General features: G+C 53.6%; 1 protein-coding gene and 1 long non-coding RNA gene across 2 annotated transcripts in view; one reads left to right on the forward strand and one right to left on the reverse strand.

Annotated features, from left to right (window-relative positions):
* Positions 1-6541, reverse strand: part of LOC113209477 (uncharacterized) — a 72571-nt gene that overhangs the window by 58199 nt on the left and 7831 nt on the right. The window lies entirely within an intron of this gene.
* LOC127748950 (uncharacterized) overlaps positions 1492-6541 on the forward strand; it is a 116836-nt gene continuing 111786 nt past the window's right edge. The window contains exon 1 of the long non-coding RNA XR_008010869.1: positions 1492-1594. This is a non-coding gene — a long non-coding RNA (uncharacterized LOC127748950). The remainder of the gene's footprint in view (positions 1595-6541) is intronic.

Here is a 6541-nt window from a genome sequence, read left to right on the forward strand (position 1 = left end):
ATAATAATAGTCGAAATTGATACAGGCGACGTCCCAACGCCAAGCCAAAGCGATCGCGTCACGCACCACGCCCCAACACTGCAAGCGCCCGCCGTCGACGGGATAGGCCGTACAGCTCGACAGCTGTGACCTGCGGGCCTGCCTACCCACCCAGGGGCTCTCAGCCTCCGAACCCCACTCCATCAAAACCTACGGCGAGAGAGACAAGGAGAAAGGGAAGACGGATTGCGAATAAACACAGAACAGTGCAACAGCCCAAAGAACGACCACTGCTACACACCGCACGCGACTCGTACTGTCACCTAATTAAGCGCACACAAACTTTAGATTTTTAATTAAAGTTCCGTCTAGCTAATTACTTTTTTTTCTCTCTTACTCCAGTCTACCCACCCAGCCCGATGCTGCTCACCACCTCCCCCATCCCCAATCTTTCCCTTCCTTGATTCAATTATCCCCCCCCCCCCCCCGGCCCATAGTTCTTTCCGATATTATTTTCTCTAGGAGCGCCCTCCTTCGCCTCACGTCAAAGACGATCGTTTTGGACTGGCGTTTACGGGCCTATTCACTTACACAGTAGGTTTAAATAACGCCTCCAATGACGATCATATTTTCAGCGCGCCCTTTTCTGATTTTAAGGTAGGACTGAAACTGGAAAAGTCCTTCAAATCAAAATGTGAATTAAACCAAGGAAAAGCTCACTATTTCATTTAAAGTTAGTTTATTGCGGTTCTTTTAAGATGTAAAAATTCTATAATTAAACGTAACTGTTGTCGTGACACGCCTTTTATCTTCAAAAAACGTGTCGCGACCACAGTTACGTTTAACTATAGACTTATTTTACCTTAAAAGAACCGCAATAAACTAACTTAGAATGAAATAGCGAGCTTTTTCTTGATTTCATTCGCATTTTAATTTTAAACTCAAAATAGCTGTTTTTTGACGGACTTTTCCAGTTTCAGTCCTGTATTACCTTAATTAAAACAGGGAGGAAAAACAAAATCAAAAGAGATTTTTTTTAAGAAAATAAAAACTAGTGCATTTAAATTTCCACGGTACGGCAGGAATGTAGAAAGCGCCACCCGCCTAGGTACGAGAGAGGACGGACCGGAAGGGGGAAGAGAGGTGGGGAAGCACAGGCGAGGTGGCGAAAGATTTGGATTCCTCGCGTCCCGCCCCGACACCTCCACTTCCGCTTCCGGCTCTACCCGACTCGGCCCGGCCTCCGCCGCTGCGCTGTGTAGATCAATGCCCCTGTGCCGAGCGCAACACTGCCAGCAGCCCGGCCGGCCGGGCCAAGACGCGCTGGCTGCGCGCGGAGGGTGGCGGCGGGGGGTGGGGCGGATAGGGAGCGGGCGGGAGGGGAGGCACTCTGGCGCGCTGCTTCGCACTCAGTCGCACCCTGCTACTCCCCCGGCGCGGTCGGTCTGCCCTCGCCCGCACCCGGCCCGCCCGCACGCACGCCCGCGCAGCGCCGCGCGCACGTGCACTCTGCCGCGCGCCGCCCGCCGCGCTCCCGCGCCCGCACGCCCGCCGCGCCCCGCCCAGCCGCGCCACCCGCGCCCCGCCAGCAGGATTTGTACCAGCAAGACCGGCGGTAAGTGAAACAAAAAAAAAAAAAAAAAAAAAAAAACACACACACACACGAAAAAAAAAACAACAACGTGAGGGCGACGGGAAAACGTTTTTATGTGCGGTGCAGAGCGCGCGTTGCTCAGAATGTCATTCTCTCGTGCACTCTGCGCAGCGCTGCAACGGTCTAGCAACAAAAACAAAATTACTGGGATTGCAAACGTAAAAGGACTTTTTGTAACGGCTGAAGGACGTTACTGGCACAACAGATTACTGCGTTACCGAAAAAGTATTAGCAACCACCTAAAAAGCAAAGACACAATTGAACATATATTGCAACTTTTCCTCACGAAAAAAAAAAAGATTCGCTGAGTCAGCTAATATATTGACTGGTATCTGGACAGACAAGCACATAAACTTCTGTAAGGGGCCGTTCACAAATTACGTCACGCAAATTTCGGGTGGTTTTGACTCCCCCCCTCCCCCACGTCACGCGGCTAACCTAACCTTCTAATGCTTTCAGGATAGGACCGTCACGCGGGCAGAGACCCCCTCCCCCCCGTCAGATGCGTGACGTAATTTGTGAACGGCCCCTAACAACTATATTGTCTACTCTAATCAATCATTGGCTGTGCCAGTCAAAGATAAGTTGTATGAAGTAATGATTTGCCTGCATCAGTAAGGTAGACCTCGACTGATTTAGGTAAGGGATAAGCTCTCACAGCTAATTTTTGACTGGCACAGCCAATGATTGATTTGAGTAGACAATAAAGTGGTTACAGAAGTTTATGTGCTTGTCTGTCCAGATACCAGTGAATATATTAGCTGACTCAGCGAATCTTTTTTTTTCCGTGCCTTCTTACTGAAACGGTTTCCAGTGCCCGCCGCCGGTATGCCGGGCTGCGCGTCTGCTTCCCGCTGGATTTTTACTACAAAGCCCCGTATTTACAGCACACGTTTACAATTCATGCTAGCAGGTCACCTCTCATGACAAAAGTTGGAACAATAACGGCGCTCCTCCCCCCCCCCCCCCCCTCCCTGCCGCGTAAGGGAGGGGCCGCAATCGGGCCGCATTGACTTTCCACACGAAACAAAATTATTTTTCTTTTGAATCGCAAAAGAGAATAAATGTAAAGAGCAGAGGAATTCGCGCTGCCAAGCAAAGCCGACAATCGTCTGAAAAGTCACGCGACCCGGCAGCAACTGTGCGACTCGTCCAGATCCATCCATCTACGAAACAACAGCAGAGGCGCAGCGCTCGAAAGCCCCGATCTTTGACCGACACAGTAAAATATCATCCCACGATGTTGAAAAGAGTTCACTCAAAATGCCTATGGTTTTCAAATTATAAAAATGTTCTCGTTCTTAGTTTATTTTGGCATTGGTTGCATGAAGAAGATATCTTTCTTGATTCAAGTGCATTTAGGGGTCAAGAGAAAGTGCGAAAAGGCTTTAATTTGGTTCAGAAAATTGTGTTCTTTGTAAAAGAAACCATCTTCGAGAATGTCAAAATCAATCAGATTTTCATCTGCATAATACACCCCAACTCCAACAATAGAATCCATTGATTTTCAAAGTAACCGAAAGTACCCAAAGGCTCCGACAAAGTTGCGTTACAGTGTGCCCCATCTACTGGCGCGCCCACGCCCAGCTCTGCCCTACCCCGTCACGAAAACATTGGATGTCCGCGGTCAGACGACACGACCAACACGGGTCTCCATATATCCCCGCCCCTCCCCTACCCTCCCGCCCCCTTTCGTGTCCCCGACCCCTATTGGTGTGAATCAAACGTATAGGAAGCAGAGCGTGCCAGACCCGGGCCACGACACGGGGGGATACATTTGCCGCGTGTGTTTCGGCGAAACGCGCACGGACAGGAGACTCACTCTCGTTTTGCACGATGTGCATCGCGCAGTGTGCTGCAGGTGGATGGCGAGCGGGCGGCGGGGGGCGGAGGACGAGGAGGGTGTGGATCATCACAGCAATTAAGATCAAAGCTTGTTGAGGGCGTGCGGGGAAGCAGGGCACAGGCAGGGCACGGGCAGGGGCTGTGCCATTACGGGGGAAAGGCGGGGCGGGGGCGTTCTCACGGCTGAGTTGTGCCGCAGGCTGGTCCCCACCACGCCTACTTCGTCCACGCACCTGTCTGCTCCATTTCGTTTTTTTTTTTTTTTTTTTTACTTTTCTTTTCATAATATTCCTGCATCCCGCAATCTAAGACGTCACACTAACTACAGAGCCGCTTTCCATTGAAATAACAAACAGTTGATTCTTTTAGAGAGTTTTAGTTTGGCAAAATGAGCAAATCAAAAAAGGGGAATAAAAAAAGAAGAAAAAAACTGGGAAATGACAAGAACAAGGAGTGAGCAAAGGCAAGGCATATAAAGCAAAAATCGCTCTTCAGGAACATCGAATGTCTTCACAATAAATTGTTGTAGTACAAAAAGTAATTCAACCAAGAAAGTTTGCATTTTGTCGGAAATGGAAGAGCAGTGCAGTCGGGGCGGTGGATGGGGTGCGGAGAGGGAAACAGTGTCACACACTCCCCAGCCCCCGCCGCGCCGCCCCCACGCCGTGCCTCCTCTCGACGTGTCACCCGCTCCGATATATATTTCCATGCTCACGGTGAACTATTGGAAATCGGCGATGCCCCCACTGTAACCCCTATCCCCTCCGGCAGCCCCTGCCCTCCCCGTCCGGCTGCGGGTGAGCAAGGATCTAGCGCTGCAGGGGGCACGGACGAGACGGCCCAACAGGCGCGCGCACCACTAAAAAAAAGGAAAAAGAGAGAAAATACATTTCCATCATAAATCTAGGAATTTATGGTGGTCGCGAGGGTAGATGCGTTCCACGCGGTCGCGGGCTGGACGAGCAGGGCGCATTCCACAGGGAGAACGGAGTGGTGGGGACGAGGGGGCCGCAGGGGATGCAGTTGGTACTGCTGCCGCGCGCCGCTGCTGCGCCCAACAGCACCGACCGGGCGCCAACAAGCCCCCCGAGGAGGTGGAGGGCGAGAGGAATCGAAGGCAAATAGCACCCGAGTTCGGCCCCAAGGAGAGGGGGGGGGGCGCTGAGCTACGCGGAGCGCGGGGCCTAGCGGGCACGCCGTCACTTGACACCCTTGCGTATTTGCTGAACCAAGAGCGAAACGGGAGAGGGGGTAGGGGGCGGGATAAGGGATGGGGGAGCGACTGACCGCTGACCCAGCTGCTGTGGGGGTCAAGTCGCTGGCGACCCGGGACACCCAGGGTTGAGGAGGAGCAAAATGGTGTCAGGTCGCACCGGGAGTCTGCAAAGGCACGAGGTGGCTGCTTCAGGATTATAGGGCAAGGTTTAGGGGCTTGGAGCTCGTGGCGGAAAGGGCAGTGGAGAACCCGCTGTATACCTAGGGCCGCGCCAGGTAGGGGTAGCCCGACTAGAATCCACACAATAAGCGGAGTGGGGACCTAGCCTGCTGGGGCGGGAGGCGAGTGCGCGGGCGCTACTCCCTACACCACCGCACAGTGCGGGATGAGAAGGGAGTGACCGACGTAAACCTCTGCTCTGCGGCCCGAGGATCACGTTGTGAGGAGGATTACACTTCGCCGGCAGCGGCCCAATGAGGCCCGGGTCCTGTGTGCCGCCCCGACTGCAGCGCCGTACAGAGCCGCGCCGACAAAGAGGTTAAGGGTCGCGGCGACGAGTAGGAAGGACGGACAATGGGGCAGTGTGCTCTGCTGGGCGGGGCTGGGCGGGGTCTGCGACCGCACCACGCGAGATTCACTACAACAGCGCCGACAGCCCCCGCCGCCGCCCGCGCCTCTCCCGCAGCATGCGCACGACATGTCGCCATGTCAGCCTTTTGTAAATAAAAAGGCAAAGTTGTTGTTTGGCGGCGGCGGCGGCCACCTGGGCACCGCCAGCGCTCCTCCTCCCTCCTCACCCTCCCCTTTGTGGTGGTCAGCCTGGGGGTGGTGACACAGCAAACAACAAACAACACACCCAAGTGTGTGGGTGTCGCACACAGCTTTCTTTCTTCGCGCATTTAATGCGTGGGTGCCCCGCGGTGTGCGACGGGGTGTCATAGAGAACGAATCATGGAATTATGTAATACATTTACACCAGCACTTACACAGGAACACACACAGTTAAAGCCTTACGAAGCCAAATGCCAAATCCTTCGTACCTACGAAGGATTTGCTACCTACGAAGCTTCCAATTGAAAGGATTTAAATCCTTCGTACTTACGAAAGATTTGCTATATACGAAGCTTCCAAAACCTTCGTACCTACGAAGGATTTGGCATTTTTCTTCTTAACAGTGCACGTGTTTTAATGTAAAATCGCAATAATGGGCGGACTTTCACGCTCTTAAAGTTATAACTTATAGGTCCCTGGCGAAAGGCCGCACGTCGCAAGTTCTCTATCCCCTTCGTCCTCCTCAGCGGACGCAGCCGACCTGTGCGAGGGCTTCTCAGTAGCCTATCGATACACCGGGCGGGCGCACCCTCTTCCGTCCTCAACCAATCCCCTCCACCCTGCATTCCACTCACGTCCATTTTTATTCAGCCGTGAAATTTCATTTCCTCCCCCTTTTTTTTTTGGTTTTGTTTTGTCCCTTTTGCTTGTGCGGACAAAAATAGAAAGAAACGGGCACATGATTGATGACAGCGGGGGGGGGGGGGGGGGGCTATACGCAGCACACACTGCTTTCCCGGTCGCTGGCTCGGCACACGCCTATGTGCCGATGTATGCCCAGTGTGTGGGGGGCGCGGGCCCATGCGGCCGAGCAGCCCAGCCAAGCCAGCCTGCAATGCTCGCGCCATGAGCCGCGCCCAATCACCAATGTCAGCAGAGCCATGGACAGGGAACTATGGAGGGATCATTCCGCGCCGAAGCACAAAAAGCTCTCTGGCGCGCGGTAGGCGACCCTCCCGCCGCCCATCCCCCGCGCCGCCGCTTCCATCCCATGGTCCCCCCCATTAACAGCCCCC

Source organism: Frankliniella occidentalis, unplaced genomic scaffold (genome assembly GCF_000697945.3).
Source record: "Frankliniella occidentalis isolate FOCC.00 unplaced genomic scaffold, Focc_3.1 Scaffold22, whole genome shotgun sequence".
Classification (NCBI taxonomy): Eukaryota; Metazoa; Arthropoda; class Insecta; order Thysanoptera; family Thripidae; genus Frankliniella; species Frankliniella occidentalis.